Below are 24,440 nucleotides of genomic sequence, written 5' to 3' on the forward strand. Positions count from 1 at the left end.
TGGAGGTAGAAGGGTTTCCAGGAAACCCAGTACCACCAAAAAAAAAAAAAAAAAAAAAAAAAGGATTTCCCAGAAGGCACAGAAAAGCATTTCCAGAGAAGGGCCCTGTGCAGAGAGGGCAACCCCAAGAACATCTGCTCTGGGACCCAGAATTCAAACGCAGTCACCTTTGGCCTCCATTGTCTGCTTCCTGTTTCCTTACACGGTGGTTTCTCTTCCTTTCTGGAATTCTCCAGAAACCACAGTGAAGGAGTTTAGAGGTTCCTGTTTTATTTTTACTTTTGGCTAGGAAAAATGATTCCATGTCTGCAACAGGGTAGGAAATGAGCTTTGAAAAGTGCCTACAGGAGATATTTCAATCTTTGAGCTCAGTGTTTTTATTATTGGGGACTAGACCTATAATTATTTTTTTATTAATATGATTTTGTCTTGGGAAGAGGCAGAGACACAGAGTCATCTCCTAGGTCCTGGCACAGCCAAAGGTGTCTGCAATTGAAGTACAGACAGGAGGCAAGTAGAACCCACTGCCTGAAGACACTGACTCCGGGCATGAAAATCAATTTGGAGGGTTGACTGATTAAGGCATCTCACCCCCCACCCAGAAAGAAAAACAAACCCAAAAACCACTCAATCAAACTCTCCAGTGTCTTAGAAGATTGAGAAACATGTCTGAGGTAGCTGCCATGGTTGAGTATGAAGGAACTGAAAAATATCAGGAAAGCCTTTAGATTTTTAGGGTTGTATTTTGATTTGGATTTGGACTGTCCCCCAGTGTCTCATGGAGTCCCAAGGGGTGCTTTCAAGAAGTGGTTGGATCACTTCCTAAAATTAATATGAGTTCATCAGTGGATTATTTCCTTGGTCACTGAAGAGATACCACTGAGAGATGGAACCTAGTTGAAGGAGGTTGAGTCCCTGGGTTTGGGGCCCATGAAGACCTCTCTCTCTCTCTCTCTCTCTCTCTCTCTCTCTCTCTCTCTCTCTCTCTCTCTCTCTCTCCTCTTTCCTCTTTCCTTCCTGGTGGCTGACATGAGCTGAGCAGTTCTCCTCCACCACATCCTTCTGCCATCATGTTTGGCCTCATCTTAGGCTGAGAGCAGTGGAGCCCATTGGCCACAGATTGAATCCGCTGAAACTGTGAGGCAAAAGTCAACTATCTTCCTTGAAGCTGTTTCTCTCAGCTATTTGTCATGGTGATGCAAAGCGGACTAACACGGGGCTATTAAGAATCTGAGCGGTCACCTCACATTACCCTTCATGTTCATGATCAGGCAACCAAAACCCAGAGCAACCGTACCCAAAGCCACATACTAATTAAGGGCAAAGCCAAGAATAAGCTCTGGGTCCCCCAACTCCAAATCCAATGCTGTTTGCATCACAACCTGCTGCTTCTAGAAAAACTCTGAAGTGTGTGGGAGAGAGAAAAAGCTTAAGAAAATACGCATATATGGGGTGCAGTAGAGAAGGTGAGTTGATGACTTAATTCTTCTTACAATTCTGGAAGAAGAACATTCTTTGAGGACAGGTGCTGGGTGGGTGGAGAAAACGTATTTAATTAATCATTTCATGATTCACTCACAAATATGGGCTTCTTGGGATAACATCCATTAAGATCATGAAGGAAGGCTTCAGTGTGCTTTGCTGTGCTAATGAAAGATGAATCACCATACCATCTTACATATTGCTTTCCTCTTCAAAATATGTCCCTTTGAATAAAAAGGCCTCACTCTCCTGGTTGAACTTGGATTCACTTGGTCTCTATGGCAACCGCAACGAATCCCCACAAGTTACTGGGAAAGGGCACTTGACATCTTGAAGCACAAGAGACAGACCTTTTAAATCATATCCATTCCTGTCGTGTCTGGGAGGTAGAATAAGGGGAGAAGACATTATCCGACACACATTCCAGGGCTGCAGAACAAAAACCTCTCTGTGCCCAGCCTGATTGTTTAAGCCGTGGCTGAGTTCGAGAGTCACTCATGAACATCGCTCCTTACAAACGACAACTTCCACTTGCTCTGTGACACTCTCCTTGACTTCCCTGACCCCAAACCTAAGCAGAGTAAGATCTAGTTATAATTCAGAGCTATCAGAACCTGGCCTGGTTGCATCAGAAATGCAATTCAAATGAGAAGTGGCTTAAACACACAAGGTTTTATTCTTTCACTTACAATATCTAGAGGAAGACGGGCCCGTGCATCGACAGCTGCTCAGCAGAGTCTTGGAGGAAACTAGACCCCTTCCAGTAAATGAACTCCTCTACCATTCCCAGGCACACTCTCTCTCTCTCTCTCTCTCTCTCTCTCTCTCTCTCTCTCTCCCGGGAGTTGAACCCAGGGACATTCTACTGCTGAACTATAGCTCTATTCCTATTTTATTTTGAAACAGGGCCTTGCTACCTTGCTGAGACTGTCCTTGAACCTGCAATCCTCTTGTCTTGGCCTCCCAGGTGTGCTGCTAACTCCCTTGTAAGGAAGTTGCCATATGCCTTTGTCCTGGAATCTCATTGGCCAGCACCTAATTACACTGGGCACCTATTGCACGGGAGGTAGAGGGGTACAGTCTTCACTCCTGAGAGCTTTATGCGTATTTGTAAAGCCAGAATCCTATTATATAGATTGAGGGGAGCATGGGCACTCAGGTGGCCTGCAGGCCCTGGCATGGTCTAAAAGCCAGCTCTCCTGAGGATCTGTATTAGTCTTCTGATGCTTTTTAGTCCAGGTAACAACTCTAGTTTGGCTCCGAGCTCCTTTCCACGCACCTACTGGTCTTTTTATAAGTATGGGCCAATTAACTCGAGGTCACAATATTGTGGAGAGATTACTCTATTTATTTATTTATTTATTTATTTTTATTATTATTATTTTGTGGTACCAGGGATGGAACTCAGGGGCATTGTACCTCCGAGCTACACCCCCAGCCCCCACTTTTTTTTTGGTGGTACTGGGGGTGGAACACAGGGGCTTTCTACTTCCGGGCTATACTCCCAGACCTATTTTATATTTTATTTGTAACAGGGTCTCACTAAGTTCCTGAGAGCCTCACTCAATAGCTGAGGCTGTCTTTGAACCTGTGCGATCCTCCTTTCTCAGCCTCCCAAACGCGGGGATTACAAGTGTGCGCTACCACACCCAGCCCCAGCCCTATTATTTAGTCTTTTTATTTTTGAAACAGGGTCTCACTGAGTTGCGAAGGGCTTCACTAAGTAGCTGAGGCTGTCCATGAACCATGATCCTCTGGTCTTCCCCCCCTGAATGCTGGGATTACAAGCGTGAGCCACCACGCCCGACTGAGAGATTACTCTTTAAGGTACAGGTAGTTATATAATGCGGTTATTAGCCAGAGGGACCTAGGAGATTCAGTGGCATGACTGGGAACTTGCTGGAGCTTGTGGGAGGATGTGTCCCCCTGGGGATGTGAGCCCCTGGCCAATCTGTTCCAAGGAGCAGCATGTTCAGGCTTGGGTATAACTGAACACACATGAAGCAGGGGGAGGCTGCTTCCACCCCGGTGGGCACAGAGACTGCTAGAGCCCGTCTTGGTTTGATGCCAGGTGCAGGGGGACGGTGCTGAGGAAGCCGGAGCTGCACCTGAAGGCCTCGGTGGCCCCAGAGGCTCAAGTGCACGGGAGGCAGGACTCAGGGACAGCGTTTTCCACTGTTCTGTTTGGCTATATATGGGGAAATCCAGCTATATCTCTCCCCAGGATTATTAGACAGGGTCATATTTTCGGGCCTTCTGGGCTTACAGCCTCAAGGAAAGGATGCCACAGAAGAACAACTTAGAGTCAGAATATCCCTTTTCAGCTTTCGCCGTTCAAGAGACTTTTGAACTCTGCAGATACAACGGGTTGTCAGAAAGGGCTTTTGTGTCTCGGTGCCTGGCTCTTGGGTATTAAAAGTAACGGTTTCTGCCTTAAAGCAACAGATTTGGGGGAAATGCTCCATCCTAAGGATATGAGTCAGTTTTCTAACCCTTGAGTTTTAGTTCTGCTTGACAACAGGAATGCGCATCGGGGATTGGCCTGCTGCCACGGCTCAACGTGGAAGGCGGGGCTCTTACAGAACCCACAGTCATTTGGGGGATTTTGTGTTCTGAATTTTCCTTGAGGCTCTAGTGGTATCAAGGACTCTAGCATCTCCTGCTTTGCTGTGACATAGGAGAGAAAGGAGGGATGATAGCATGAGGTGCTTAGGGAGAGGGGCGAGCTGCTTTCACACAGCCCTCTGCAGGTGGCCCCCAGGACTGAAGGAGGTCAGAATATGCCTCCCATACACGCTACATTACAATAGAGATTCTTTTGAGAAAAAGGCAACTGAGAAACAGAAGATGTTGATAAGGCTCTTTGCTAAAGATAGAGCATCCATTTCTCTTTGTGAAGGTGGCCCCTTCCTGCTCCAGTGCCAGGAAGAGAGGAGGACTCTTCTCACTGGAGATGACACAGGCCTACATCCACGCAAGCAAACCTAACCTGCTTTATCTTTCATTAATTCCAGCATTGACCGCCCATCATTGACTGCACCTAGAAACCCAGAGCCTCCCCTTTGGCTTACCATTTCAGTGTTTGTGAAGGTAGTTTGCAAGCTCCTGTTTCTTGGGGTTTTCACTTCCTGTTCAACAAGACCTATATGTACACATAAAGAGAATTAAAAAGCTGGATGCAGTGGCATATCTCAGCACCCGGGAGGCTGAGACAGGAGGATTGCAGATTTGAGACTAGCTTCAACAACTTAAGGTGACTCTTTCATGTCACTGGGTTCAATCAAGAAGAAGAAGAAGAGGAAGAAGGAGAAAGAGGAAGAGGAGGATTAAATAAAGCTCGTATGATTATTCTTCTATTAATTGGTCTTTTGTTATTTTATATCTATCTGAATGGAACAGTTTAGAAAAAGATGTTATTTCTGGGAGGGTCTCATGTGAATGAAAAGAATTACTGAGAAGTCTCATAAACCTTTATGAATAATGTTTTTTTCCTACTAGTGGACAAAATCCATCAAATGCTATTTAATCAGGCTTATTCATATTTGTGGATAAACAACTGCATAGAAACCTAATTAAATAAGGATGTTCCAAGGAAGGAATAATTGGCTTACCCAGTCTTTCTTTTTCATCACAATCTCCTAGCAGACTTGACAATCTTATAGGGTAGTCTTCAAGACAGGCTCCACTGGTTTTCCTAGCAGCTCCTGAGGATTTCCACAATTGTATTATGCTTCCTCCTTTACAGCATCCTTGGGAAAAGGTGGGTACCACTCCTGTAAGATAATATGGGCATGGCATTGGAAGGGGATGGTAGCAGTAGTTCCCTTACACCTGTGTTTTGGCACCTCGTGCTTTCATTAAATTTCATTTTCTAGCCACAAAAAAATATTTCAGTGAACATGTTTCATGGATGTTGCCAGATGGTCTCCCCTGGGCCTGTGGGCTTCTGCCGCTGGTCCGTTAATTGGGAATGACTGCCTCCACCTGCTAGCAGTGAAATTTGGGGTCCTTATGTCGCCTCTCTTAACCTCTATCTTCTCATGCATAGAGTTGGAATAGTCATACTTTTTGCACAGAAAGGTCATGGAAATCAACAGAAATCCCAGCAGGTGGCACACAGTGGCATGTGGCCCATGAGTGTGCTTCCCTTTTTTTGATTCTTCTTTTGGAGTGAACAATGGTTGAGAGTCTCCTCCATCCCCAACGTCTCCCGGGATCTTTGAATAGAATCTACTCAAGGTCAGCTCTAACTGGTAGCATATTTTGAGGCCACCCACAAAACCATGTATTCATACATCATTCTATGTTTTAAGAGAGATGATTATTGGACTTCTCTGTGGGAAGAATAGTGGAAGAACTTGTCTCAAAAAAAAAAAAAAAGAAAAGAAATGATTTGTTGGCTAGATAAGTGTGTCCAAGCAATAGGAAATCAAGTTGACATTAAAAAGCCTGTTGTTCCTATGGTAAGAATTGAATTATATTAGACTAAGATCAGAGAACTGTTGCTAACTTCCCAATAGATGCTAAAAATAGGTAGGATACTGTTATTTCATTATCTGGAGCAGGAGTGAGGAGATTTAAAAAAAAAAACTTAGCTAGGGGCCACTCGAAGCCAATGAAGGTTTATTTTAACAAACAGCAACTAAACATAGTAAGCTCATACAAAGATAAACAGTAGTATTCATTTTCTATATTGGCTATTAAAATAAAGGACAGGAAGCATAAAACTCTGTTCATCAAATCCAGTGAAAAATAAAACCATATGCTGTGAGATTTTGATTATCTGGAGGCCTTTAGAAAGAAGCTGATAACTTTTTTTCTATATAGCTGATTTTTCTATATAGCTTGGGATTTATATCTTCAAGCAATGATTCCTTAAAAAAAAAAAAAAAAGAAAAGGCTTTAAGTGGAAAGCTCTCTAAAATAGATAGCATTTCCCCACCCCCAAACATTCTTAAACATAGCATGGAGTGCACAATTTAATCTTTTCCTGAGTTGGAGTCTCAGTCGACTCATCGTTATTATTTTAGCGTCCTTTGTTAATACTATGGTGTCTTCGATATCCTCTTAGGTACTTGGAACTGATGACCTCTCTAGTAACGCCAGATTTCTTTTCTTATTTTGTTTTTTGCGGGTCTGAGGATGGAACCCAGGGGCATTCAACCTCCGAGCTACACCCCCAGCTCTGTTTTTTATTCTTTATTTTGAAACAGGGTCTCACTGAGTTGCAAAGAGCCTCACTAAGTAGCCGAGGCTGTCCGCGAACCGCGATCCTCCTGTCTCAGCCTCCCCAATGCTGGGATTACAAGCGTGCGCCACCACGCCCGGTTGTAACCTCAGATTCCTGTGTGTTTGTCTTCTCTCTCTGCCTCGCTTCTCCCTGCCTCCCATCTCTAGTATCCCCTATCTTTTTTGGTGACTGAAAAGTCAGATCCAAAATTATTTGTAAATTAAGAGTTAACTGAGTCTGAATGAACATTTGAGGGTTTATGAGAAATGGATATGAGCTTTGGTAATTGGACTTTGTGAGATATATTCTAGTTATTCAGAGACTTTTTATTATTTATTATTTTATTTATTATTTTACTTAGTTAATTTTTGGTGCTAGAGATTGAAACAGGGAGATTCAACCCCTGAGCCGCACCTCTAGCCCTGTTTTATTTTTCATTTTGAAGGAGTCTCACTGTGGCTGAAGCTGTCCTTGTATCTACAATCCTCCTGTCCCAAGTACCGAATTACAGGCGTATGATACTGTGCCCGACTTAATTTGTTTATTGCAATGCTGGGGATTGAACCCAGGGCCTGGTGCATGCCAGGCAGACATTCTACCTCTGAGCTACATTTCCAGCTTGTATTTATTTATTGTTTACTCTTCTGGTTCTGCACTATACTTTATTATTAATTGATACACAATACAATAAACTTTCCATAAACCATGAAGTGTTACACAGATATAAAGTAGTGCGTTTATCTTTAGGAGTTCTGTAAAACCTGTATTTGGGGCTCAACTATCCAGTCAATCCCCCCCACTCATCCCACCCCCAGGCATTAGCAGATGACACCTGTCCACACACTGGTTACCTTGATATGTGACCAGGGAAATGTAGAGAGGTAGTACTGGTAGTGTAGAGAGAGATAATGTACCTGGATCCTAAATTTTATATTGAGGAGTCACGGCTGTTTAATGTTTACTCACAGTAGGGCATCTTGGCTGCTTTGCTCAGAATGCATTTATGTTCTTGTCATAGTAAAATGGGTTACTTGAAAGTTTGCAATCACCAGACCACTTACCCAGTTCTCTATGAGATAGTCAAGCTGACCTTAATATGGGAACAGCTTGTGTGTTTGTTTGTTACTGGGGATTGAACTTAGAGACATTCTACCTCCAAGCTAAACCCTAGCCTTTCTTATTTTTTATTTTGAAACAGGGTCTCACTAGGTTGCTGAGAGTCTCACAAAATTGCAGAGGCTGTTTTCAAACTGGTCATCCTCCTGTTTCAGCCTCCCAAGTACTGGGATTACCAGCATGCGCCACCACACCAGGCTAATAGGGGAACGTTTTTAAAGCTAAATTCATTTCCTCAACAAGTATTTCTTGAGCACAGTCACCGTGATAAACTCTGAAGACACAGGGTGGATAAGGTAGGGCGTCTGCTGCAGCGACCTTGAGAGGGACACAAATCCCAAAACGTGGTGGAAGGACATCCCACATAGTCTGGCCTTCAAGAGGAACACTTGTGCTGCCCTGCATCTCCCAACTCGAATGAGGGAGACACCACGTGGCAGCAAGGGACCTGGGCTCACTAGACACCTCACAGCACATGTGAGTTCCTGTGTCATCGTTCTGCATGATACCGCAGCTTATTATGGGATCGGAGAATCACAAGTTCATTCAGTTTCTAAGCCTCATATCCTATCGGAAGCCTCCAATGGGAGCTCTGACACATGTTTCCCCAGAGCGGGACAGCAAGCTTACTGCTGGCTCCCGTCACGCCACTGTCAGACACGGGAGGTCAGAGAAAGCAGGGCAAACTGGCGGTTTTCCCTTGAGCCAACACCCTAGGAGAACACATTCTTCTCTTGCCTCTGACCCAAACACTTTCTTACACTCCAGCCCTTTCTACTCAGAATGAAGTAGAGATTGCCTTTCGGAGAGGTCAAAAGTGGGACAGATTGGCCTTTAATTTTTTTCTCTCTCTAGTCATCTATGATGCTAGTAACCTCTGCCCCACAAGAATGGAAGGAAACCAAGCAAGTAAACAGACCTTGCTTAATGATGGCATCCTAATTACTTTGTTTTGAAAATATAGGAACATTTTGAGCCTCCAGAGGAAATGCGTTTACGCACAATTCAGAGGCTGTGGTTTCCTTCTTATACAAAACCAACTGGCAATTTCATTCGAGCAAAACTGAAGAGGGCTTTTTCCTCTGAACACCTGAAATCTGTAGAGTTGAGCAGGGACTTACCCTTTCTATTCAATCATAATTACAACTAATGTTGATTGAGCATTTGTCCAGGACTCTGCCAGCTGTTTACATGAATTATCTTATTAGTTTGAATTAGAGGGCATTATTGTGAGTAAAATTTTATGTGGCCCTATTCTTTCTCACAAACAGATTTTGTTGCATGATAAAAGATTCAAGAGATACAAAAAGAAAGCAAAACAGGCTACCTCTTAATGCAGCAACAGCATCGCTGTCGTCTTGGTGATTATCTGAGCGGAATGATTACTTTTGAGAACATGTTCCTAACTCCTCCACCACCAGGCATATTTAGAGTCCACATGACCCAGGGACAGAAGCTATGTTTATAATAATTCAGATTCTACTTTGTAGTTTATGGAACCCAGTAAGACACCAGCAATGAATTCAGAGAGAAAAAAAAAAAGTGATTTTGGCTGGGGGGAGGTTTTAGGAGGCAAAGATTTTTGGTTGCTGTGAGCAGAATGCTGTGGTTTTACCAGGAGACGTTTAGTACCTAGAAGTCTACAGTGCACTGTTCCAGATAAGGAAACTCCAGGGAATTGTGTGGGAAACAGGAAGGCTTCTCAGAGCCGAGAGAGCAGAAAGCAACTGCAGAGCTCCGCTCTCCTTCTCCCAGGCTTCGGGCACCCTGGGCCCCTTTCCATCCTGCAAATGCATCAAGTTGTCCTTTGTCTCAGGGGCTCTGCACCCACGATACCTCTGCCAGAGCAGCTTCCCTGCCTCGGCTCTTGTCGTGTCTGGTTATTTCCATCTTGCAGGTCTTAGCTCAATAAACAAGATGGGTTCCCCGACTAACCACCCTATGTAAAGTAGACCTCTCCAAGTTAGAGCGTGGGTTTTCTTCTACAGTGATCTTGTACATTTACTCCCTTATTTTAATTTTATTTTTTTGAAGTACTGGGGATGGAGGCCAGGGGCATTCTACCTCCTAGCTATACCCCCAGCCCTATTTTATTTTTTTCTTTATTTTAAAACAGGGTGTCACTGAGTTGCAAAGGGCCTCACTAAGTAGCTGAGGTTGTCTGTGAACCACAATCCTCCTGTCTCAGCCTCCCAAATGCTGGGATTACAAATGTCTGCCACCATGCCCAGCTCATTTACTCCTTTATTGTCTGACTCCCTTTACCTGCATGTAGGATCCACGACAACAGGGCCAGTGTCTCCTTTGCTCCGCACTGTACCTCTGCTGCCCAGCAGAGTGGTTGGCATGTAGTCAGTGCTCAATATATATTTATTGGATGACTGAATGAATGGATATTTAATTTAGCTATATAAGCATATCACTCATTCCTTAAATACATTTTTTGTGGGGGAAAAAAGGCTAGGGCATCAGGAGAAAAATAACAATACGGAGCTAATAAATGTGCTTCTGAAGAAGTATGAGGGAAGTTTGCTTGCCTCAAAAAATCTTTAAGTCTGAAAATATTCCATCTATCAAAATCCTGTCACTCCTCACTGTTTCCCACTCTTAGACTTATCTTGAGAAAATAGAAATGTCCACCCACATTCCTGATGGCCTCGTGCTTCCCATAAAGAATTAGAGTGGAGAGGACAGGCACCCAGAATATTGGGGAGAAGGTGTTTCAAAGTCTTTCAGAGACCCCCAATTTTGCCATCCCTTTTCGGGGACCCTGAAAAGGCCTCTGTCTTCAGCCTCAACTCTTTGAATCTGCAGAAATCCACAGCCGCTACCAGGAAAGGAAGCAACCACATAGAATGGTAATTGGACCAACATTTGCTCTGATCCGCCCAGTGTTGCCGGCAGGCTGTGAGAAAGTCACAGAATATGGGCCTCGGGAGGAGGGAGGGAAGGGGGAGAGGTCTGAAAGAAGAAGCAGGGATGGAGGGCAAAGGCAGAAGGACAGGGGTAGAGCTGCAGTTTGGGGAGACTCTGGAATCCACTGCTTGGAACCTCAGATGTAGCTGGTGGTTGGAATTCTCCAAAGCTTAAGGATAAGAGGCGCTGTGACTCAGAATCAAAAGGGTCTGGATCATGCAGGGAGAAAGGTGCTGGGGATGCTTAAGAGTTCTTGTGTGGCCTAGGAGTATGCGGGCACCTCACTCCCTGCCACCTAGCCCACCTCCCCTGAGCCCTGGGGCTACAGTTTCACTGGCATTGCCCGTGAAGAGCTGGCCATCTCTTCTGACACGTCCCGAGTACCACTGGAGAGGTACCACGGCCTGTAGAGACGAGGAGAAGAAAGGATGCTCTTCTCCTGGCTGGGGGTCAGGAAGAGGCAGCAGGAGAGAGCTGGCTCCCAGGGATACGTTGGCTTTTAGTGGACTGGGGATGAAAGGAATGTCAGAACAGCAAGAATGGGGGACATAGGGGCAGTTGTGAAATGCTAATGTGGAGTCTGTTCCATTTGGTTAGTAGGAGAGGAAGATAACAGACCATTGGAGAACATGGTGGGAGACAAGGGAAAAAAGGAATGAAAAGTAGTGGTGGGTCACAGGTGAGACACCCTTGAGCAATACCACTTATGTCAAAGGTTGATTTGCTCGAACTTCTCCAGAGTGAGGTGTTCACTTATTCACCAACAGACTTTTATTAAACACCCACGGCGTTGCCAGGTACTATGCCAACTTTGGGGATGAAACATGGGCTACTGTAGATGAAAACAAAGTTCCTTTCTTCAAAAGTCCCACCCGTCTGGTGGCAGAAGACAGAAAGTAAACAGGAGACGAAGTTGGTCAGAAGGTGGTAACTACTATGGGGAAAAATAAAACCTAATGGGAAAGTTATAGATATTATGGATATAATTTTCATTGTTTTTTAATATATATGTATATTATGTGTATATACAATATACATATGCAATATACATATGTGTGTATACAATATATGTGTATATATACACAATGCATGCACATTACATATATGCACACATATACTATCTCTCTATATACATATATGTATGTAATTATATAAAAATATATGTTTTAAGCCAGGTGTGGTAGCGCACACTTGTAATCCCAGCATTCAGGAGGCAGAGACCAGAGGATCGAAATTCGCAGACAGTCTCAGCTACTTAGCGAGGCCCTTTGCAACTCAGTGAGACCCTGTTTCAAAAAAATAAAAAAGACTAAAAAATAGGAGCGGGGGTGTATCTTGGAGGTAGAATGCCCCTGGGTTCCATCTCCAATACCGCAAAAATATGTGTGTGTTTGTGTGTGTGTGTGTGTGTGTGTGTGTGTGTGTGTGTGTGTTGGGGAGCCAGTTACTGTCCTAGGCAGAGCCTTACAGAAGATTAGCAAGACCATTTCCCAGGAGCTTATGGTTTAGTGAATAAGGGACAGATAAATTATATAATTGTAAGTAATGGTCATGATAATGGAGAAAAATATCAAGGCAAGGGGATAGGAGTGAGGGAGTTGATATTTGTGTAGAGATAAATGAATCATGACTACCTGAGAAGGGAGAAGAGTAAGGCCAGCGTCTCGAGGAAGCTGAGTTTGAGTATCAAGGGACAATGAGCTTGATGATTGTGCTGTCTTCTCTTTCCTTGTCTCTCTTCTTTCCTTCCATGATATCATGGAAGAAAGAGGTCCCTGGGGTCTCAGTAGAAGACCTGCTCCTGTTTCCTCATCTCTAAGCTGGGGCGAGGCCAGCATGTGTCCATCTGTTGCTTTTATTCTGCCTCATGATAGAAGGGCACCAACTTGAAAGCTGCTAAGCCGAGGAAGAGGGCGAGCTCCATCCCCATCCTGGCTGGCTTCTCCTGCACATTCTGGTTCCCTTCCAACTCTGTGGCCACAGTAGTGACAGGCAGAGGAGAGAATGCCATGGCCCATCTCCTGGTCTGTGTAATAGGTCGGAAGCATGGTCCATGGACATGTTGGTGATCACTGAAGGTTTTCTGAACAATTGCTTGAAACCAGGTGTGAGGCATCAAGGCTCTAAGAGCTGAAGTTGGACAGAGTTGTTTGGGTGGCCTCAGAGGTACGTTCCTCAGTGCCTCTGGAAGGACCATGTTAGTGATAGACAGGCACCATTAACCAGCTTCATTCCATTTGGTTTCTGCCGAGCTTCTGACTCAGTGCACTGTAGACCAGGTGTTCTAAGCTGGGATCCTGGTCTTCAGGTAGGTGGGGGGCACATCCAGCCTCACCAGGGTTGGTGTCCATGCTTTTTCACTGATGAAGAAACTGAGGCGGGGAGGTGGAGAGACTTGCCCATGGTTACACAGTAGCAGGGCAAGGACTTGAGCCCAGCCTTTACAACTTACGAGTAAATCTTAAAGGGAGATAGTTGAGCTAAAAGAGTATGAGGGATTCTGGACTTGTAAAGACAGCCTTGCTTCACAGCATCACATAGGCGGTGACTCTCTGGCTGCACAGTATAACTACATGGGGAGCCTTCAAAACTCACAATGCCCAATTCTTCCCCCAGACCAACTAAAACAGCATCTCTCAGGGTGAGACCCAGGCAGGAGGATGCTTCAAAACGTCCCAGATGGTGCCAATGCACAAGTAAAGTTGAGAGCTGTGGTTTAATGGCAAGCTGAGTTGCAGCTGTTGAAAATAAAAATACAAGAATTTAGGAACTCTTTTTTAAATGTATAGTAGTGATTATTTGCTATTTCTCCCTTTTCTGGTTACCTCCAGAGCAGTGATTTTTCAAGATAAGAAGCGGGGTTAAGTGGGTATAAAAACGTGAATAAAATTTAAAGTAAGTTACTAGATGAGAAATAAAAGCTATGAATAATGTAGAAAGGGGAAGAGCTTGGAAAAACCAGGGCAGAAAGCAAAGCCAAGAAAATATGATAAGAAGAGGGTCACTTGGGGAAGGCGCTGTGGGGTTGGAATACAAATGTGGGAAGGAAAGCTGGTGAGTGGTAAGTACCTTAGATGCCCCAGGGATATTCGCTCCTACAAATGATTGACAAGCTCTGGCCACAGGCTGCCAGCGCCTCCCAGGAAGGCCAGCTATGGCCCCGGTCTGCACAGTGCTTTCAAAACTGAGTAGGGACACGGTAAGAACAATTGGAATACAGTGACCCATGTCTCAGGTCTTTGCTGCAGGAAAAAGCATAGCAGAGTCCAAGGTGTGTGGTGGGGAGAGAGGGCCCTTCTTCAGTTTACCAAAGCTTTGGTGATTTGGTCATACTCACCCCCCATCCCTTTTTATCCTCCACCATAACACTGAGAATGACAGTCCCCAGAAAGGCTCACCCATGGGACCAGCTCCCCTGTAGGCCCCAAACAATCAAAAACTTTGAGACTAGCACATCATTTATACTTTTCAGACAGCTACCTGAACAAACATTACTCCCCACCCCTCATAAAGGTGGCAGATCCTCCAGTGCTCTGTCACTCAATGACTGACATTGCCATCCATCATAATTATCACCAATACCTCCCAAAGGGAGGGACATTGGTGTCCTTTGATTGACAAACAATTTATTCTCCAAGAGGATTTGCTTCTGAACTATTTCCAGCGAGCTCAGGCTATGAATGATTAAATCTTGTTAACTCAAAATATATTTTTTTTCAAATACCATATTTTTGCTTCAGGATAACACATTCACTCTTAGACTCAGTCTATGAAAGATTTATTTGTCTGGACTGGTGATTGGTTGACAGTTGAGAAGGTAAATGCAATTGCCAGGTGTCTGGGGAACAACCAGCTGGCACTGAGTTTCACAAATGACCTCTGTGAATAGCTCAGCTGGGGTAAGGCAGGTGCCCATTTGCATGAACTGTGTAAGAGTCGTATGTGTATGGGGTTTCCTAACTCAACACATCTGACCTGAAAAACCTTCTTGAAAAGATGAAGATAAAGAAGTCCAGATTAACAAGTGCCCATTGTACTACCTGGCAGCCTTGTCTGTGTCTAGACTAAATGAATAAGTAGTGACTTCATGAACTTGAAAGAAAAGGAAGAGTGTCCACGGGAAGGTCCTTTCTGGCTCCTTGGTACATTTCCATTCACTCCCAAATGGCATCTTCTCCTGTTTTCTAAAATGGGATATTCTAGAGTGTTATCAAGTCATTGGCTAGATGGGCAAACGTTATTATCCAAGTGTATCTACAGATATTAACCCCTTGATGATTTATGGCGTTACTATGGATTCCTGAAAGAAGAAAAACGTTCCAAACTGGTAGATTGGCACAAATGGTACATAATTACATATCCTTTTGATTGCCTCAGCTAGCAAATGGTGCCTTTGACGGGAATGGCTGTCAAAGCACTTTCCACACCTGTGTGAGATGTGTCCAGCAGTGTTGCGGTGCCAGGTACAGCAGATATGGCCACTGACATGAAATTCCCAAACAAACACTTAACCCAACAGCTCTACCGAACTAGTCATAATGTTCCCATTGAATCATCTAAAATGATGTCTCTCCTGCCTGCTCAGGATTCATCAAGCTCCTCTTCTGCCTGGTGACATCTCTGGCAGAGGCTTCCTTTGGAACTAATCTGACACTGTATACTCATTAAGGAAGAAGACGTCTCTTCTACTCTCCTCTCTTCTCCTCCTTTCCCTACCTCTTCCCTCCCCACTCTCTCTCCTCCATCCACCACCCATCTCAGTCCTAGGGATTGAATCCAGGGACATTCTATCTCCAAGCTACACCTATTGCACTTTTTATTTCGAATGAGTTCTCACTAAGCTGCTGAAGGTCTTGCTAATTTGCTGAGGCTGGTCTCAAACCTGCAATCCTCCTGTCTCAGCCTGCCAAGCGCTGGTATTAAAGGCATGTGCCACCATGTCTGGCTGCATATCTCCTAGACACATGATGAGGATGGGAAAAGGAGAAACAGTCACAGGCCATTTGATTTGGTAACCGGAAGAAAAACAAGCCATGGGCTCAACATATTGGGATTTAACCAATCCCTGGCCTCATCCAAAATAGCAAAGCAAGAGACAGGCTCACTGACTAGACATTCAGAATCCCCAGAGACGCTCAACCAAAAGTCAAGTCATGTTTTGGGAATCCCTGATAGTTGTTAAAATAGATTCCAGCTGGGAAATGATGCCCAAAAAGAAACAGTCTAAATTAGTAAACTCTTTAAAAGTCATATAGTGTATATTTTAGACTGTGAAGATCACATGGCTTTGATCACAACGACTTAATTCTTCACTGGAGAAGTCTGTCACAGCTCTGCTCACAATGAGCCCCAAGTTCAGTCTTTCCATGAACCATAAGCAAGAGAAATAGGACCTTATTCATGCTTAGATGGGTTAAGATTTACTCTGGAGCTCAGCTGGGATTGGGGTCAACCTCCCCGAGTCATTTGAGGAAGAGGTGAGTTCTCAACCAAATCTGGAGCTCTGTCAACAAAGAGGAAGACGGACTGGATGCCGGGTGACAAGTAATAGGAAGATTTTGGAGTGTTGCGAAGGCCTGTTCATGCCTTCACTTTCCCTCAGCCTTCGCTTCCTATTGGCAGATGGCTAAAACTCCTTTGAAAGGACAATAGACCTTGTGTTCCACAACTATAAATGAAAAGCACAAAATAGGAGTATGTCTGAAAAGAGCATGAATCGGGTGAGTTTTCCTTAGATGGGAGAGGTCTAATATACAGTCTTTCCCTCTTTGTAAAGTTGAAGGGTATTGAGAATCAGAAAGATGCTTGGCACCTGAAGAGGTTGGCATAATTCTTTGTATACAAATTTATTATAGTATATACTTTCTACTGTGCTTAAGTGTGTGGGTCTACTCCACCAAACTCTGAGCCTACTATAGGCAGAAGACTCTACTCTTCATATTCCAGTAACCAGGGGTAGACATGCTTCCTGTCTTGCCAAACTACACCCGGGAGGAGCCATAGTGGAACACTCCTGCTCAGCCACGCATTCCAGACAGAAGTTCAGGCTGGTCAGATGGTACCTAAGCTGACTGAATACTGGTTCTCAGTCTCAGTTCCTTTTTTTTTTTTTTTTCTAGGTACTGGGGATGGAACCCAGGGACATTCTACCTCTGAGCTACACCCTCAGCCCTATATTTTGTTCTTTATTTTGAAACAAGGTCTCACTGAGTTGCAGAGGGCCTCACTAAGTAGCTGAGACTGTCCACGAACTGTGATTCTCCTGTCTCAGCCTCCCGAATGCTGGGATTACAAGTGTGTGCCACCACGCCCGGCTCAGTCCCAGTTCTTAATGATATTTTTTAGAGGATTTGTCCAGACCTTTGCCCACTCATATACTTGCTCTTTACATCATCAGTTATTATTTCTCTCCAGTGTTTTTAGTTATAGACTCTCACTATTTCCTTTTAGGTCACCAACCACCTTCAAGTTTCAGAAGATACTTCTCTGCTTGGTCTTCAACCAAATTACAGTCTACAGATCATTTTAACATCTATGAACTATTGAACTACCACTACAACTGTTGCTCTTGGATGAACTTTTCATTTCCTCCATTTTTTTTAAATTAGCGTCCCATTTCCGGTTTTCTCCATTAATCTCTTCTCCCGAGACCCCAAATCCTCATTGTTCTGTTTCTGCCAATCCCATCACCATCTCATCTATTATAGAAGAACAGCTACCAAACTCACATTTCCATCAACATGCAAAAGATGATTTTTGTGTCCACAAAATAGGGAACAAACACAAAAGAGGCAGTCCTGGGCTTGCAAATGCTTCATACAAATGGCCAGTTGTACTCTACCTCCCTTCACCCAGCACCCCCTTCGGCGCATATAAACTAGGAGCCAGCAACATGAATAAATTCAGTAAGTGCTTGCAGAACCCTGCCAAGTAGAAACCTAGTGTTCTTTTCCCTTCTACAGCTGATACTGGTTTGCATCCATGCAAATGGATGCTGATATTTATATAACTTTAAAGCACTTATAAAGTCCACAAGAGACTCTGACACCCGAATTAAAGTTGTATCCTTAGTTCACCTCACTGTGCTAATGCATTGCAAAATATTTGGGGAAGTTAATCCCCATCTGGCCACCTCCACAACAGCTCACCATAGCAGGAGAAATCGGAGAAATGAATTCCAGGCATGCTTTCTGATTTATTTGCTGTAATGAGTTTTAAGCTAAAGCCTAAACTTGCAAGATGTATTTGATTTTCAAAATAGGCTGCGGCAGAAAAAAAAAAATCTAAATGTAAGTGTTCCATCTCTGTCTGAAGATGGTCTTGAGTACCTCAGGATCTGTTCTTGTTTCTGTTGCCTCATGAGGTGGGGTTATGTTTTGCGAATTTTTCTTAATAGTACATATTCAAGTTGTAGGTTCTTTTATATTCCGCTGTGAAGATTACTGTAAAGCATGTGATATCTATTCCCAGTGGCTTTCTTTTCTAGAACCAAAGTGAGAACAAGTAGATCACTGAGGGGTGTTAGAGCCTATCGAGGGGCCTGCAAACCAGTGGTAAGAACAGGAGTTTATGGGAACACTTAGAGCCAGTCCCTCAGGGCTTAATTACAGACGTTGAACTGCTTCCTGAGTGGGAGCAGCGTAGATGTTTGTCATCACCTTGGTTGTGGCACGTTGGCCTAATGCAATTCTCGGTACACAGAAGATATACAACGTCCACTTGTTGAAGGGGCTTGAAGCTTAAGAAGAGCTGATGCTTAGTGCATACAGCAGGGGAAGAAATGAATTAAATCTCAGTTCTCTGTCTCCCTTCCTCTTTAGAGTTTGAAGTCAATTTTCTTAAGGTCAGTGATTAAAGGGGAAGGAGAGAATTGGGGAACAAGATCACGGAAGAGGCCACAAAGCTAATAACTCAAACTTACTATACCAAGTACTTCCCTTCTCAAGACAGCAAGGGAATGAAATGAAACTCTGGGCCGATAAGCTTTTAACTAACTCTGATCTTTAATTATAAAATTATTTTCTAATCTGTCTTCATAATATTATAATCTATGTTGACATCTTAAAATAATGCAGAAGCAGCTTAGTTTGCTTTTCTTTTCTTTGGTACTGGGGATTGAACTCAGGGGTACTCTACCTCTGAGCCATACTCCCCAGCCCTTTTTATGTTTTATACTTGCTAAGTTGCTTTTTATGTTTTATACTTGCTAAGTTGTTGAGGCTGGCCTTGAACCTGCCATCTTCCTATCTCAGCCTCCCAAATACTGGGATTTCAGGCATACGCCACCATGCCTAGCTCTTAATTTGCCCTTATACTTCAAATTTCACAATAAAACAGTAGTGAAGTGAGTTCATTATTTCAGTGAAAGGAAAGCTATGAATATGGCCGAACTGATTCTGCTTTATAAAGAAATTTGGCTAAATTTTCAATACAGTCTTGGGCATTAGTCATATTGTCTTAGAAACGACTTACTTCAATAAGACTACTTTTTTTATGGCAGGAGGAAGCAAACAGAACAGAAAAAGAAAGATTTACTAACTTATTCCTTCAACAAATATTTGTTGGATCTTATTAGCCTCATGTACTCTGCTAAACATTTTTGGGAGTACAACAATGAATAAAACTGATCTGGGGATGTTGCTCGGTGGCCCAGCTCTTGCCTAGCACGCACACGGCCTTGGGTTCCATCCCCGGCACTACAAACAAACCGCCAAACAAAAAACAAACCCTACACTCCCAAAGAACACAGATATGCAAACAAGTAGTGTCAACAGAATGTGAAACTTTGAAATAGATGAGTGTAGAGTGTAAGGGACATATAACAGGAGCATCTAATCCACTCTTGGGGGAAAAGAAGGAGGAGGGAGGACCACAGAAGCAGCTGAAGGGTGGGTGGCAGGAAGCCAGGATCAGGGCAGGAACATTTCCTGTGCTGAAACCCCAAGGACATGGCTGTAGACAGGAAGAAGAAAAGCCATGTGGAGTCTGCTATGAATGAGATGTTGATCTTGATATTCAGGGCTTATTTTTAAGGATGATAGGACAATTGCCATTATTCTGAGTGGTGTTAATAATTGAAAAAGAGAGCCAAAAGAACAAGGGTGTGGAGCGAGCAGTGTGTGTCTCCTGGGGCTGGGCCTTCATCTCTCGGCTGGAGTCTTTCCACTTACACGTGGGCCTGGTTTACTGTGTGACTCAAGTAAAATGCACAGGAACACCTAATCATGAATGATATGTGCACACGGATATAAGCGTAAGTCTAGTTGCCGTCGAGTTGCATGATAATTGAGCTTAAACAACTATAATCAATAGTACGTTTAGGGAATTAAGACAATTTTCTCTTCTCACTCCATGAGCTCCCAAAATCTCTTATCATTGAAATGTTATCAGCTCTTCCTCACCTTATGTTCGAGTGATTATAAGCAAATGAGAAGACAAACACTCACCATCTTATTTCCAAAGACATGGGGTTCCTCTTAACACTTTATGTGGTCCCTTGTGGAAGTAACTCAATATGAATGGGTCAAGTGAAGGATTGTATGGTTAAACATCACTAGCCTAGTAAGAGGGCAAGATGATTTTGAAGCTCTAAGTGCCTGGGGAGAGTGGTTTTATGACGAGACATAAACAATCACGGACTACAGGTCTTCTAAGGAAAGGGCAGAGGTCATTCTAATGCATAAAACAGGAGGATTTTATGGTCATTAAGGAACCCTTGGGTGTAGTTATTTTCTATCAGCCTCATTCTTTTCTTTTAGCCAGTGCTTTTACACTAAAGAAGAGCTGTGCCCTCAGCAATGGAATACATTGTGCAGTTAACAATTATGAACACAGATGAGCCTGTGGAAAGTTGGCAAGGCTTTTATTTCAAAGACTGTGGTTTCACAATTACAAGCACAGAATGAGAAATCTTTGTACTTGCATGTTGACCAATACAAGCTCGAGTAGGCTGAGGAAAGAGACCATGAGATACTGCTGAACAGGGATAGACAAGCACTGTAGAGTCAGCAGAGGCACAGGGCTCTGGCCAAGACAGGGATAAGCTATCACCCACCACCTCTAGTCCACCGTAGGGGCCTCGTTGGCAACCTAACACCCAAACCTGAGCATGACTTCCAGGTTGCCACGTGTCTCCTTGTGCATGATAGGATGGGATCCCGGGCTTCTTCTCCCTTTTTTGTTTCTTTATAGACTTTAAGAAGCTGTCCCAGGGCTCTTTGCCCTCAAGAACACATGGGTTTCTGATGGCGGTAGGATGCCGCCTCTGAGGTCAATCTGACCTGGACTCTGCCATCCGCTGCTCACTGGGATCGATGGGGCTGATCCGGCCGGCTTTCCTCTGAGCATTCCTACCTGTGCAGAGCAGGCAATGCAGGAGCCCAGGGCCTCGGCCTGCTGCTACTCGCCGACCATCTCTGCCCTCTACCCTGCATGTCATCTCCTCCTGGCTTGATCGCCTGGCTCCTGGAGCCTGGGGCTGCCACTGTTCAGGTCTCCTGGTTGTCATCTGACCACGTCCTCCCTGCTGGCCCAAGGACCCCCAATACACCAGCCTCACACACAGACACGCACATGCTCACACAGACACACACAATACACCACACTCATACACCACAGCACACTCACACATATCACTCTTACACACATACATACATGTACACACATCAACACACAATATTCACATGCGCACATACATCACCCTTACATTAAGACACACGCACACAAATACCATATCGCCCTCATACGTACCACATTCACACACAGACATGCATGCCGACACATACACACACACACATATACACGCGCACACACACGCACTCAAACACAAAATTGCCTTTCACAGACACAGTTGGCCTCGCCTTCATTATTACCGGTCTACCATAAAAGTTTGAAAATAATGTTTCAGAGCACTCAGAAATAGCGGTACTATAGCTTTTTCCTCATTTCAAATCCCAATTTCCAAACTTCTCATCAGTATTTTAGAGAAAAAAGAATCGATCTCATGATCAAATATAAAACAAATGTGTTTACTTACAAAGTAAGTCAACTTTGCTCCAAGCAAAGAAGGTGTTGAATATATTGTTCACGATGGCCCTTTACAGATTATTTTCTCTTCAACATTTCCAAGGCTTTCCCCAACCTCTTCACCTTCTCTCTTCTGCTCTGATATGTCCAGGACAGAGACAACACTGCTGCTCACCTACAAATAATCTGTCCCAAGTGCCCCTACCATAGCCACAAAAATAGGGCAGAAGAAAACTAGAAAGAAAATGCAGGTTACTTTCTTGTATCACTTAGGATTTGAAGTCTCGTGTTCCAGACCCAGACCTGCTACAAACTAGCTGGCAGATCTGAAAGACCTGCTACATCTCTCTGAGCCTTAGTTACTCATCCAGCAAGGAGGGAATGATAATATCTACTTTACAGGGCTGAGAGAAGAAAAAAATGAAGTCATATTTCTGAAAGTACTTGAAGTTCTTGGATATAGCCTCTTGCCCGGTAAGAATGATGTATTATTTGTAATATATTGTATCCATCAGCATGCTCGCAGCTCTAATCTGACCATGTAAATTAGAGGGAAGAATTGCTTTCTGAATGCTTTTGGGCTGAGTCCACCTGAGGGGGCGGGGGACACAGATCTCAGGGCATGGTTAAAGGAAAGTGAGCGAGGCTGAGCACCTGGACTCTGCTCCTACATCAGGGAAGCGAGAGAGAGAGAGCAGGGGGAGAAAGGACCATTGGTATAGTCTCCAAGGCTGGGGACTCCCTTCTCCAGCCACAGACGATGGGCCTACCAGGAACCACCCAGGCAAGCCCATTACAATGGATTTATTCGCTTCTGGGATTACAACCCTTATGACTCAATTACATCAGCTTCAAACATTAATAAATGAGCCTTTTAGGGAACATTTTATATCTAACTATGACATATATCAAATATGAAGTTCTTTATCATCTTTAAGCCTATGTCTATATGCATGCACACACATATATTTGTATTTAGTATAGTATAGTATAGTATATACTCACATATAATTATATAAATATTAATAAACTATTATATATAGCAGATATTATTATATTATGTAGTACTGTCTTTGCCTCTTTTCTATTGCCATAAACTGAGTGATTTATAAAGAATGGAAGTTTATTTAACTCATGGATTTGGGGACTGGGGAGTCCAAGAGCATGGTGTGGGTAGCTGGCGAGGGCCTTCCTGCTGCATCATAGCGTGGAGGAGGGCATCACATGGCAAGAGAGACAGAGCAAGCATGCCAGAGAGAGACCCCTTTGATAACAAAGCCAGAGCCCCCTGACTCAATGACCTCCTGTAGGTCCTACCTCTCATCACTGCTACACTGGGGACCAAGTTTCTAAGACATGAAATTTGGGAGACAAATTCAAACTACAGCAAGCAAGCAAGCAAGCAAGCAAGCAAGCATATATTTAATATTTAATATTTCAGTACTTTAATATATTTTGACTATTTACTATACTTTATTACTATGATATAGAATCTATAGTAATAGACTGTGCTTATACGTACATAGTCACATGCCCCAATTTCTCTAAGGATCTAAGCCCACAGTTCCATAATCACTTATACATCGTAAGGTTGTTGTCAAATAAATAATAGTATTTTTATTGTAACAAAAAGTTTTCTTTTCATTACTAAAAATCAAATGGTTCTGAAATGAGAGATGTGAGGATATGCTGCTAGGACCATAATTCTGAAAGGTAATAAAAAAAAAGTGCCAGGCATGTTGATGCACTAATCCCACTAATCAGTACTTGGGAGGTTCAGATAGTAGGATCAGGCTCGTGGCCAGCCTCAGCTACTTAGTGAGGCCGTCTGCACCTTAGTGAAATCCTGTTTCAAAATAAAAAGAATAAAAAATAGGTCTGGGGTATAGCTCAGAGGTAAAATGCCTCTGAGTTCAATCCCCAGTATGGCAAAAAAACAAAACAAAACAAAACAAAAAAAACTAAACTAAAATTTTCCATTCCCAGAAAAATTCTGAAATGGAAAGTGATTCTTGATCATGAAGTTCTTCCAATCAAGCCAAGTAACAGATTACTGATAAAGCAGATTTAATCTGATTAAATTAAACATTATGCAAAGATCAGCACAGTGTTTTGGTTTGGGGCAATTAGATTATTACTTGAACTTCATTTAATTACAAGTAATTTGTTTTTCCAAAATTTAAATGTGAGCAAAAGCAAATCTTTTTTCTTTTCATTTCTTTTCTTTTCTTTCTTTCCCTCTTTCCTTCCTTCCTTCCTTCCCTCTCTCTCTCCCTCTTTCTCTCTCTTTTTCCTTCCTTTCTTTTTTCTTTTGTTTCTTGTATATTCTCGGGAAGCAAAATCAGCGTTCATTCAAGTTCACTCTGCTACCTCTAGACTTCTGGTATCATCTGTTAGACAAGTCACGTGTTTCTTCTCTCGGTTCTAAAACATATTGAGCCCCAATAGCCAAGAGTCAATTATAAATATTTTATTAGCATTCTATGAGAAAACAACTCGGAAGAAGTGAGTTGGTCATAAAATTAAATGGAAGGAAAATTGTCCCACTCGGTGCTCTGTTCCTGATGGCGTCACCTACACTCTCTCCTACATTGGGGTCCCTGTGGCTTCTAGGAGCAAAACACCCCTAGGACCCTGGCCAACAAACACCTGAGCCTTCTCCCATGACCTT

This window comes from Muscardinus avellanarius (genome assembly GCF_963383645.1).
Source record: "Muscardinus avellanarius genome assembly, chromosome: 14".
Taxonomy (NCBI): Eukaryota; Metazoa; Chordata; class Mammalia; order Rodentia; family Gliridae; genus Muscardinus; species Muscardinus avellanarius.